This window comes from Eublepharis macularius, chromosome 8 (assembly GCF_028583425.1).
Source record: "Eublepharis macularius isolate TG4126 chromosome 8, MPM_Emac_v1.0, whole genome shotgun sequence".
In the NCBI taxonomy this organism is placed as follows: domain Eukaryota; kingdom Metazoa; phylum Chordata; class Lepidosauria; order Squamata; family Eublepharidae; genus Eublepharis; species Eublepharis macularius.
In genome coordinates this window covers 112,455,096-112,468,472 of record NC_072797.1, presented here as the reverse complement: position 1 = coordinate 112,468,472, position 13,377 = coordinate 112,455,096, and positions in this window count along the sequence as shown.

The following is a 13,377-nucleotide window of genomic DNA, read 5'->3' as shown; positions in this document are numbered from 1 at the left end:
TCCTAGGCAATGGGGGATGGGTTTTCTGCAGACCTTCTGCTGACCCAGAAGTGACAGTTTGCTGACCCGGAAGTGACATTTTCATGAACCAAACAAACTGGTTTGTGAACCAGGGCAGGTTCGTGAAAGTTTGTGGTTCATGAAATATGAGGAACCACGAACCACACGGTTCATGTTTTTCCTGGTTCATGCCCATCTCTATTTACCACATTATTTCCTTTGTTTCTCCTACTGGTAACCTCCAGATCCTCACCTTTCTGTGCTTCCTTCTGTCCTTCTCACACACCCCACCAATCAACCTACTTTTTATTTGCTTCCCATCTTCAACTATATTTTTTACTTCATTTATACCCCACCTTTCTCCCCAATGGAGAATTCTCCTCTCCTCTATTTTATCCTCATAGCACCCCTGTGAGGTAGGTTAGTCTGAGGGTATGTAACTGACCAAAGGTCGCTCAGTGAGTTTCCATGGCAGAGTAGGGATTCAAATCTAGGTGTCTCAGATTCCAGTCCAAAACTCTAACGGCTCCAGTGCACTGTGGGGTGGCTGCTGTTGAACAGTAAGCAATGGGGCCTGGGTGAGTCATTCAAGTCAGGTTGCAACAAGTCACTCAGTGGTTACTACAGGACCTGGTCCCAATGAGTCCTCCCTAAAGGCCATAACTGCCCTGAAAAATCAAGAATTGAAGGCTGGCAATATTGTGGTTGTTTAGTAACTCCCACAATAACAGGTAAGAGGGCATTTCTTAAAAGCTACAGATGCCCCTTCTATTATTTTGTTTTCTTAACCTCCAGATTTTTAAAAAAAGATTTCAGATTTTTTTTGCAAATCTGGGACATTTTTCAGGTTTGCAGAATGATCTGTATTGTTTGTTCACAGCTCCACTCTCCAGATTTAAGTATCCACAGATTTGGCCGTAGTGAGAATTAGATATATTGATGATGATAGTAAACTGACTAGCCTCTGTGTAGATAATGAAAGTAGCCAAACCAGGTAACTTATGGGCAAGGCTTCTCAGCAGATTACCCAAAGAGGCAGAAAAATGTGACTTTTTAAATTAAACAACTCCCCCCATCCCCCCATGCTTCCAAAGGGACAATATGTTAAGAGCAGCTGATCATTAGTTGGAGGGAAAGAAATCAGCCTGCTTAAGCCCTGAGAGAATCCCAGAGGGAGATATTTGTGGGGAGGATTCCAAATTGTCCCTCTGCTACAATTGCTTGCAGGCTTCCAGCTTGTATAAAAAGAAAGCAGAAGCAAAAAAGGGTGTCAAGATTGTCGGAAGCATCACTCCAAGCTATGCAGATTTAGCAATGGCTTAATTTAAAAACCACCAGGCCAGGCAGGAGAAAGTTGTTAAAACCAGCATGCTTTAGAACTGGAAATAATGAAATATACTTAGGAGCTGATCTCTCCAGAGTGAATTGTTAAGCGTTTTTACTTGGAAGGCACCTGTCTCTTCCTAGAAGCTGAAGCTATTGTTTTTCCACCAGGTCTAACAAAAAATGAGTACTTTAAATAAAGATCTTTGTGAACTACTGGAAAATTTGCTAACCATAACTATTGAAAATTTGCTACTGCAGAAGTGTGAGCATTAATGGGTGCTGAAGAATCAGGAGGGAAGCAGTACAATACAGATGAAAGATATTTTATATGTCTTTGTCCCTGAGTTGTATGAATACGTTTTGGGGATGTCGAATTATACATTTTTATGCCACCCTTCCTCCAAGGAACTCAGGGCAGCGTATATGGTCCCATCCCCGTTTTGTTTTCACAACAACACAACAACAAATAGGTTAGCCTGAGATCCAGAGGAGTTTGCCGTGTTAGTCTGTAGTAGCAAAATCAAAAAGAGTCCAGTAGCACCTTTAAGACTAACCAATTTTATTGTAGCATAAGCTTTCGATGTCAGATGCATCTGGCAGGGAGAGCTGTGGTTATCGAAAGCTTATACTACATAGGAATTGGATGCTTATACTGCTACAAACTAACACGGCAAACTGACTCCACACCAAAAGGAGATGTTTACATTTACTAGCAAAGGAATGTTTTGGTTGCCTCCCCGCTAATTGCATCTTGTCCCCTTCTGATATATGTCCTCTTCTCTCCCCTCTCCCTCCTCCTCTTCTGTATTTGCCCAGTTTGTATCATGCATCTGACGAAGAGAACTTGATTCTCGAAAGCTTATGCTACAATAAAATTGGTTAGTCTTAAAGGTGCTACTGGACGCTTTTTGAGTTAGCCTGAGAGAAGGTGACTGATTCAAGGTCAACTAGACAGAGCAGCTGTGCTGGGATTTGAACCCAGGTCTCAATATTCATTCCTTATATCATTAATCAATCCTGTTACAAACTATTACAGGCATTACCTTCTTCGCAACATAAATATTTGTTAGCAGAAGAGCCATTAATTAGGGTCAGGGGAAAATGCTTTTCCTCTTATCCTAATTACACCCCCACTTTGGAAACGCCTTTACTTTTATCTGAGCCCTTAAAAGCTTTTAGTATCCTGGGATGGGGAGTCTGTATCTCATGAGACCACATCTTTCAGTCCTCATCTTCTCTTCTGGGATACTGTAAATTCTTAGGTTTGGAGCCGGTCAAATTTCCCCATCCCTTCTGTTTTCCATTTTGCCCTTCAAGGGACTCTTAACTGGTTGCAACATTCCATGGTTCCTGGAAGACACTGAGCATTCTCAGAACTCATTACGCTGATTTTTGGTCTTTTCCCTCCCTGTCCTCCTTTCTTTTAATATACAAAATAATATTTTTCTGCACTCCTGGGAAGTTCCTGGGTGCAAAGAAACATTTATCTTGTTTGGTGGGTGACCCTCACAATAGAGACAGAACCATGCAGCTTGCTGGTAAAAGAAATAATTGCTTTGCTTATTTGTGTGTTCATGGTTATTCAGGTTTCAGTTATGGTGGATGCTTACTTGACAATGAAATATTAATGAAAACAGAAAGGGGTGTGTTGATAACACTTGAATGTAAGAGTCTGGAAAAACTGCCAAGATTATAGCTGAGGAAACTGACGACCTTTTTTCTGCTTGTAGAATTTGGAGCCTTTCAGTCATTATGGAAGAAACATGTCTTTACGCAAGAGAGCTATGTAAGCTTTACTGATTGCATACGCTATCGATTTGCTTAAAATCTTTTTTGTAAGAGAGACTGGTGCCCTAACCTTAATCTCATTTCTCTACACATACTGATTTCAAAGGAACTTTCTTCCTAGTAACCCATGGTGATTGATAGTACTACTAGCATACAATTGAACCACGTTTTGTTCTATTCAATTTTTTGTTTGCTTCTTTTGAGTCCTTCCCTTTCCTAAAATCTGACTTGGTATAAGGAAATGTCATGTGTTCAGGATCCTCAGTTCCACACCATATATCAACTCTTTTTCTTGTGGGGGCAGTTAGGAAATCCTATAATGCACACTGATGGAAAAATCTCTTTGCTTACATAGAAAAGAGTCCAGAAAGACTAACCAACTTTACTTTAGCATAAGCTTTCGGGAACCACAGTTCTCTGTGTCAGATGCACTTTTCGAAAACTGTGGTTCTCGAAAGCTTATGCTACAGTAAAGTTGGTTAGTCTTAAAGGTGCTACTGGACTCTTTACTATTTTGCTACTATAGACTAACACGGCTTACTCCTCTGGATCTTTGCTTACATATTCATACACCAGATATGTGCAAATTAAAACTGGTCCCAAGATTACCATGAGAGTATGATGGATTAGGGGGAAATTACTGTGCCAATGACTGCATTATGTGAACAAGAAAGAATACTGCAAAAAAACCCAACAATGAATGACTCATGGGGTATAGTCTACCTCTTAGTGACATTCCAGGATGTACTCCAGGGAACCCGCCTTACTGTCATTTAGGGCCCCAAAACAACATTCTATCTCTAAAGTGGGCACACACCAGCAATCCTAAAGGATATACTCCTAAGCATTTTTCAGGCCGAGATGCAAGAATCTTGCTTCTTAGCCTGGTAATGTTTTCAATGCCAGCTCAGCACATTTCTGTCAATACAGAGCCAGGGTAGAGAAGTTAGATTTGCATTCATGTTTTGGTTTTTGAAATAAGTTTACTGGTGATGCTCTCCTAATTGTTGACCTTCTTCAGGTCCCCCACACACCCAGCTACTCTGCACCATTACTGAGTTTGAAAAGGGGCGTGAGAGTATTTTGAGTGACACCAGGAAGACTCCGTAATGAGATTGGGGATAGTAAAACTTGAACCCAGAATATGGCCTCTGAAGCAACCTCTCCAAAGGAGAGGTTTGAACAAAGTTATACAGGTGGCAAGTGAACACAAGGTGTGCTAAAGCCCTCAAGAGAAGATGATTGTAGACCAAACTTGCAAGATCCTGTGTAAAGATCAGATTCCCAGCATACTCTGTCTGGATGGTCAGTAGATAAAAGGAAATTCTTCTTTACTCAACAAGTAATTAAATTGTGGACTTTACTGCCAGTGGATGTAGTGGTGGTCGTGGGCATGGATGGCTTTAAAAGGGATTAGATTTATGGAAGAGGAGTACATCAGTGTCTACTAGTTATGGTGATTAAAGGGAACAAACCTCATTTAAAGCATGCCTCAGAATAGGACGCAACCTCAGGAGGAAACCTTGGTCTCTATGTTGACCCTCCAGCGTAGCTTGTTGGCTACTGTGTGAAACAGCATGCTGGACTACGTGGCACACTGGTCTGGTCCAGTAGTGTTGTCTTTACGTTCTTAGATAGGAATCATCCTCTCCAATACTTGAAAAAGAAGAAGCCAAACTTATTTCATATGGCATGGACAAGGGATTCATATATGACCAGGAGAAAGTTACATGAGCAGGCCAGCATGGGAGCAAACATATATCATTTTAACAACAACAACAACATTCAATTTATATACTGCCCTTCGGGACAACTTAACTCCTACTCAGAGCGGTTTACAAAGTATGTTATTATTATCCCCACAGCAATCACTCTGTGAGGTGGGTGGGGCTGAGGGAACTCCGAGAAGCTGTAACCGACCCAAGGTCACCCAGCTGGCTTCAAGCAGAGGAGTGGGGAATCAAACCTGGGTCTCCAGATTAGAGTCCTGCCACTCCTAACCACTACACCAAACTGGCTCTCTTTCAAAATGTCTGTCTTTGAAATCTGCCTTACAGATACATATATTTTATATAATTAGATTATGCAAATTTGTATCCATAACTTCTCATTCCCCAGATACTAAAATATTGAGGAATTCAAAATTCAGTACACCCTTACTCAGGTTAAACATCATGCCAAATCATGGCTGGCAGTAGATAAAACAAAATTGTGCTTGTATACTCCTCTCCTCCCTTTGTACGCTGAAAGTTATTTTTCTTTTTGAAAAAAAATCATGGAAAAAACACAATATTCCAACAATTAAAATAAAATTAAAAATAAAATGTAAAAAAATCCAACATTTTTTCACAATATCTACCTATAATCTAAAAGCCTTAAATCCTAAATCACTTACAGTGCAATCCTAAGCAGAGTTACTCCAGTATAAGCCTATTGAAATCAATGGGCTTGGACTTAGACTACAGTCACTCTTCTTAGGATTGCACTTAGTTACCAGGGCATAAACTAAAACTGCATGAACTGGCAAACTATGGTTTTCCACTTGCTGCACAAACCAGAATTATGAAATGTGCTTGGAAGGAAAGTACAAACCATCACTTGCTAGTTAGGGTGTAACTGGTTTATGTTAAATCCAAAGTTATTAATGCACCAACCATGCAAGGGGGAGCAGGAGATGGGAGGCAGCACGGGAATAATTCAAGTCGTATGAAACCACTACTTAGTGGCACTACTTAGAGATAAACTTCCTTACAATTAGGAATGCCCCAACCCCTGATCAGTGGGGGCGGGGTGGGGGGCAGGCTAGGAGCACCGGAGCGTACAGCGAAATGACACGTGCATGCTCCAGAGGTCTTTCAGTGGCAGACCATAAATGACATAAATAAATAAAAAAATAGTGAAAATGCTGTGTTTGGGGCTGATTTCACCCAAAGAGATGCCATTGCTTACCATTTCAATGGAAGAGACATCATCGGAAGGCATCCAAAACACATACATGTGAGATGCATGGATCAGGGTCCTCCGCATCCCCATCCCCTAGTTTTCAGGTAACCCTACTTACAATGAAGGCCATATGTGCTACCCTGTTTAATCACAATATATCTGGCAAATCTATACATTTTGCAAACGTTCTCAATTATTATTTATTTATTTGGCATTTGCCTTTTAAGCTTTTATAAATTTGGGGTTATTATTTTTAAAAATGGCTTTTTTGCAAATACCAGCAGAGTACTAAATAGGAGTCAAAGAGTAATAATAATGATATATCATTAGCAGAAAGTGGTTGAAAGCAACAAGGCAGGTTTAAAGGTGCAGGAGCCTCCACCTGAATATGTTTAAATATATCTACACATAGATATATATCTATATCTATGCTATAGGAAAATTGTTTTTCATGGCTGAGAGGCACAGGATTCTGTGCCAGTTAATAGATTCTACGAGATGTATGCAACATTCCACAAGTGCCAGGCAAACTACAAGACCAGCAAAGAGGTACAGATCCAGTATTAGGTATGTATTCAATTTGAGCTAGTACATATAGTAAAATTAAATAGGTATACACGGACAGTCCAGTACACAAGTTTTTATCAGCTCCCTCAGTGCAGTCTGACAGTTTGACCCAGTATCTTGGTTAATGGGGTGTTTCAATAAAGAAATAAACTCAAATTAAACTTCAGGGAATTAAGAATTAAAATGCAGCTGCTTCCTGATGCAAGGAAATCTCTCAAAGAATCTGAACAAGACACGGCTGGGTCAGTATAAGCCCTGCATATAGGTATTAAAGAAACAAACTTTTAGAAAGCCTTAGGTCAGCAGAAATATTTCCTCCTTCCCCCCCAACCAGCCCACTGCAAAACTCTTCCATAGAATATATTTCCCTTGCAGATATATTTAACTCATTTGTTGCTAAATTTTCCCTGCATGAACTAGCAAAGAGAAGAAAAATGCTTAGATACCTCAATATAAGCCTGTTATCAGAACATTACATGGAATTATTACATTGCTGTACATCCCCATTTAAAAAAAAATGGATTTCTCTTTCAGTACATTAAAATCTGAAGTGTACTTCTACGTTAAAATATGAAATTTGATTAAAATAATCTGAGTATATTATACAACAATTACAATGTGCTCAACAACATTATATGTAACATCAGTACTTGTCTCCAATATATTATAATCAGCTGCCACACACACTCCTTCACACAGATTTCAATGGTGAACTGATGTGTGAAGTATTGTTATCATATGCACGTTTTAAGAGTTTTTTTTAAAGAGCACCATGTTGCCTTGCACAATAATGTACTCAAATTTTTGAAATAGTATCTTCATTTTTGTTCCGTTAGTAGGGCGTGACTGCCGAGTGACAGCCAAGTATCTTGAATGGACATGATTAAGATATGAGTCAGAATCAGAATTTTGTAACAGAAAATATCCATCATCCATCCCTATTATTTTACTGGACTGTGAATATTTGGTAAAGATATACAAGCTAATCATTACACTGATAACCAAATTTCTAAATATATTGACTTGGAAGTAAATCCCATGGACTTGCGTGTTGCTTACTCCCAAATACATAGTTTAGGTGGGAAACTCTGTTGGTCTACAATGGAATAGCAGGATTTTAGACCAGCAGCATCTTAAAGACCAACACGATTTTCAGAGCGTAAGCTTTCAAGGGTCAAGCTCCCTTCTTCAGACAGGAGGAGGAATGGAGATACCTGAGGCTTTATATTCCAGCCCAGGGTGGGTGCTGCATCAGGATGTAAAGGTACAATGCATCTTGATTAGATGGAGGGGTGTAGCAAAGGAAGACATTGGGATGTAAAAGATTAGAGCAGAGATTAGCATCTGTTGTGAGAGTGTAGTGAGAGGAGCCCCGTGGTACAGAGTGGTAAGCTGCAGTACTGCAGCCCAAGCTCTGCTCACGGCCTAAGTTTGAGCTCAGCAGAAGCTGGGTTCAGGAAGCCGGCTCAAGGTTGACTCCATCCTTCCGAGGTTGGTAAAATGAGTACCCAGTTTCCTGGGGGTAAAGTGTAGATAACTAGGGAAGGCAATGGCAAACCACCCCGTAACAAGTCTGCCAAGAAAACGTTGTGATGCGACATCTCCCATGGGTCGGTAATGACTCAGTGCTTGCGCAGGTGACTACCTTTACCTTTATGAATCCTAAGTCTCTGTTCTGACCCCCCCCCCCCAGGGTGTGTGTGTTCATTGTTCTGAATTTGTGAATAAACTCCATTTCAGCAATCTCATGTTGTAATCTCCCCTTAAAGTTTCTCCATTTGAGGACATCCTCTTTTAGGTCAGCAATGGAATGTCCTGGAAGATTAAAATGTCTCTCACTGGTTTCTGAGTGTTGTGATTTCTAATGTCAGATTTATGTTCATTTATTTTTTTGTGAAGAGACTGGCCTGTTTGTCCAATGTTGAGTAGAAGGGCATTGCTGCCACTTCATATCATATATAACATTGGAAGACGAACAGATGAAATAACTTGAGATGGTGTAACCTGTAGTGTTAAGTCCAGTGATTGTGCTGTCGGAGTAAATATAGGGACATCTTGGTTTATTGCAGGCCCTGGTCCCAGAGTCTCTGTCAGTGTTGAGAAGTACATTATTATGAGTGAGAAGTTTTTTAAGGTTAGGAGACTGTCTGTGGGCAAGAAAAAGTTTGCGTGGTTGTGAGAGAAGAGTAGCATTGTCCAGCATAGGTTGCCCATCACGGATGATGTGTTGAACTGGTTTGAGCTGAAAGCTGTACGGGAGCAGCAGTGGTGTTTTATTGTTGTTTTGTTTAGGCCTGTGTTATAGCAGGTTATCCCTTGGTATTATTCTAGCTCTGTCGATCTGTTTCCTTGCTACATCAGGTGGGTACTGTAGTTCCAAAAAAAGTCAGTTGTCAATGCTGCAGGTGAGAATCTCTGTCAGAGAGGAAAGATGCGGCTGTAATTTAGAACTTGGCTGTAGACAATGGATTGTTTAGTGTGTTTAGGATGCTGACTGGAGGCATGTAGATATGTTTGCCAATCAGTAGGTTTCTGGTATATGATGGTTCTGAAAAGATCCGTCATGTATTTGTACAGTAGTGTCTAGAAAATTTATTTCCTATGTGGATTGATTCATGGTTAGGTTAATGGTGGGGTGGAAGTAGCTGAAGGCCTGGTGGAATTCCTCCAGTGCTTCATTCCCTTGTGTCCTGATGATAAAAATGACGTCAAGAAATCTCAAGTACAAGAGGAGTGTTAGTGTGTAGGAGCTAACTTGCAACCTACGCTGGAGACTAAGGATTCTTATCTCACTACAGCTTCTGATTTCTGCTCTAATCCATCTGCATTGTACCTTTACATTCCTGACATCTTCCTTTGCTATGCCCCTTCCATCTAATCAAGCTGCATGGTACCTTTACATCCTGATGCCTTCCTTCCCCACCCAACTTGGGCTGGGATATAAAGGTTCAGAGACTGCCATTCCTCCTTCTGTCTGAAGAAGGGAGCTCTGACTCTCAAAAGTTTACGCTGAATATCTTGTTGGTCTCTAAAATGCCTCTGGACTAAAATCTGTTGGTCTCTAAGAAGCCTCTGGGCTAAAATCCAGCTGTATCTGTTGATGGGTAGCTAGACTGGATCGGCCCCAGATGTCCTGGAGCATGCTTTTGAAGTCGTGGCTGGATGGCTGAGGCAAAGTCGGCTGAAATTAAACCCTGTGAAGAAGGAGATCCTGTACTTGAGTCGTGGAAATGTGGATTCGGGACCCCGGCTTCCTACATTCGATGGGGCAGTGCTTACACTAGCTCCGAGAGGTAGGTTACTGTGGTTGCCAGGTCTTCTTTTTTCTATCTTCGACAGACCAGGCAACTTGCCCCTTATCTTTTGTCCCATGACTTGATTACCGTGGTCCAGGCAATGATCACCTTTAGGTTAGACTACTGTAACGCACTCTACGCTGGGCTTCCCCTGAACCTGATCCGGCGGTTATAGCTGGTGCAGAATGTGGCGGCATGTGTCATCACCAGAATACCAATGTGTGCACATATAACTCTGGTATTGCGTCAGCTGCACTGGTTACTGGTGGAGTACCAAATCAGGTTCAAGGTTTTGGTATTAACCTATAAAGCCCTATGTGGACTGGGACCGGCGTATCTGTGGGACCGTCTCTCCCCATATGAACCCCTTAGGACTCTTCATTCTACTGATAAACATTGTTAAATATCCCTGGCCCAGGGAGGCCCGCCTGGCATTGACCAGGTCCAGGGCCTTCTTGGTCCTGTCCCCAGCCTGGTGGCATGCTCTGTCCAATGAGACCAGGGCCCAGCGGGATTTGTTATCTTTCTGCCGGGCCTGTAAGACAGAGCTGTTCCACCAGGCATACAGTCGGTGCTAGGCGGTGCCCCCCTAGCCAGGTGAGTATAGTACATGCCCTCCCTAAAGCTTAAAAGTAATACAAATAGATTTTGAATATTAATAGTACTTAAATATGATCACTCATAAGTACTACTAGTTATCTGAAATCTAATAATTACATGGTAAAACCATTCTTGAAGGGTACAGCTTCATACTGCAGGCATATGGACAGATGCTTGAATGCTCCCTTCATTCATGGTCTGTTATGAAAAACAATTCCTAAGAATAAAAAGCTAGCATGCAAGAGCAAAGGATAGGCAACAATACTTCTAGTGTTCATTGCATAGCCAGTTTCTATAGAAGAACGCTGGGTCACAAGATATTCCTTCCACCTGCAGTCTGAGGTGGTAGAGTCCAGGAATGGGTTTACCCTATGACCTGCTTGCTCTATGTAAGTGCAAGCCTAGGCAGAATTACACAAGTCCAGTGAACATGCTTAGAAGGTTGTAACTCTTCTTAGGACTGAACAATATTTAAGTGTTTCCACTCTGACACCCTGACAACTCACTGCAGTTGATGGGAAATTTTGAAATGCCCAATGTCCCGTGGAAGTGATAAAAACTGATAAGAGAGCTTCCTTCTGGGCCAAAGTAAGAAAAAACTATTTTAAAAAGCAATATATATATTTATAAATACATAAAGGAGGAATAAAAGAAACCCTTCTGTAAAACACAGGAGGGCATGTGGTAAGCTTTCAGAGCATGCCGCAGATCCCAGCGTCTGCAATACATACACAAATGGAAAAGATATTTAGTCAAATATTTGAAACACATGTTTTTTGTTTGTGTTTCTTGCAAAAGTGAACTCTACCTGTATACAACTATGACCATGAATGCACTATTGTGTTGTAACAAAAATGCATTTATAAGCAAAGTAACTGCTTAAAAAAACTGGAAGGAATCATATTGTTAATGTTAATAACTTGGAGGCTATCAAGTTCCATATTAAATTTTTTTCACTGCTGGTGCTTGCAATGCAAAGAGCAGCACATTTTTTTATACTTGATGGATTAAACAGTTTCAATATGGTGGAAATTCAGGAAACGATTAAATAAAACAGATAATATTCTACCCTAGAGCTGGGAAAAGCCCCCCCCCCTCCCCATCATCAGGTTTTTTTTTTAACTAACCATTTACTGCACAGGGCTGTATTTTTATTAAGAACTAAATGGGAACATTTGTCATTTACATGAACTGTTGTTCTCTGCAGGTCTTCGTAGTTAATCAAAAGAACCCAACAGCTTTCTGGGTTAATTCAAAGCACTAACCCAGGACCATAGTTTCGATGCTCAACCCCATTTTTTTTCCTAGTGAAAAATGAATAAAAGTGTGAAAGAGTAGTGAGTGGTAGATATTGCAAATCAATCTGTTTTTTAAATACATCCCTTACCCTAAATGAGGAGTCTAATGCTTCTCTGTAATATTAATGCTCTCTCCAGGGAAATTATTCTGCAGCTTTATCTGTGTAGAACTAGAGTTAAGGTAAAGCAAGTTCAATCACAGGTTGAAGCTAGAGAAGCCAAAAGGACCACTTTCCTTCCTGTAAAATCAAAAAGAGTCCAGTAGCACCTTTAAGACTAACCAATTTTATTATAGCATAAGCTTTCGAGAATCAAGTTCTCTTCATCAGATGCCTGATCAGGCATCTGATGAAGAGAACTTGATTCTCGAAAGCTTATGCTATAATAAAATTGGTTAGTCTTAAAGGTGCTACTGGACTCTTTTTGATTTTGCTACTACAGACTAACACGGCTAACTCCTCAGGATCTATTTCCTTCCTGTGTTTGAGACCCCACCCGCATTGTGAAAACAAATTAAGGATACTGGGAAAGGCTACCTAAACCTACCTCAGTGCCTCCCAAGCTCTTTGAAATCTGTTTACAGCACTAGATTTATTTATTTATTTGTGGTCTCCCTTTCTCACTTAGAAAATAAGAACAGTAGGCTTACAATAGATTTACAGTACCAATTCTCAGGATTGTACTGATATTAGTACACCTGATTTAAACAGGACTTAAGAACATAAGAACATAAGCAAAGCCATGTTGGATCAGGCCAGTGGCCCATCCAGTCCAACATTCTGTCACACACAGTGGCTAGAAATCCAGTGCCATCTAAAGGACTGTCAGTGAGGCCAGGACACCAGAAGCCCTCCCACTGCCTTCCTTCCAGCACCAAGACAACAGAGCACCACCTCCCCACAAAGAGAATACCATCTATCTCCTGTGGCTAATAGCCACTGATGGACCTCTGCTCCATATATTTGTCCAGTCCCCTCTTGAAGCTGGCAATGCTTGTAGCTGCCACCACCTCCTGTGGCAACGAATTCCATGTGTTTATCACCCTTTGTGTAAAGTAGTATTTTCTTCTATCTGTTCTAACCCGACTGCTCAATAATTTCATAGAGTGCCCACGAGTTCTTGTATTGTGAGAAAGGGAGAAAAACACATCTTTCTCGACCTTCTCTAACCCGTGCATTATCTTGTAAACCTCTATCATGTCTCCCCTCAGTCGTCTTTTCTCCAGGCTAAAGAGCCCCAAGCGCCTCAATCTTTCCTCATAGGGAAAGTGTTCCAACCCTTTAATCATTTTAGTTGCCCTTCTCTGTACTTTTTCCAGTGCTATGATATCTTTTTTAAGGTGTGGCGACCAGAACTGTACACAGTACTCCAAATGAGGCCTCACCATCGATTTATACAGAGGCATTATGATACCGGCTGATTTGTTTTCAATCCCTTTCCTAATAACCCCTAGCATAGCATTAGCTTTTTTTATGGCAGTCGCACACTGTGCTGACGTTTTTAGTGAGTTATCTATCATGACTCCAAGATCTCTCTCTTGGTCAGTCTCCGCCAGTTCA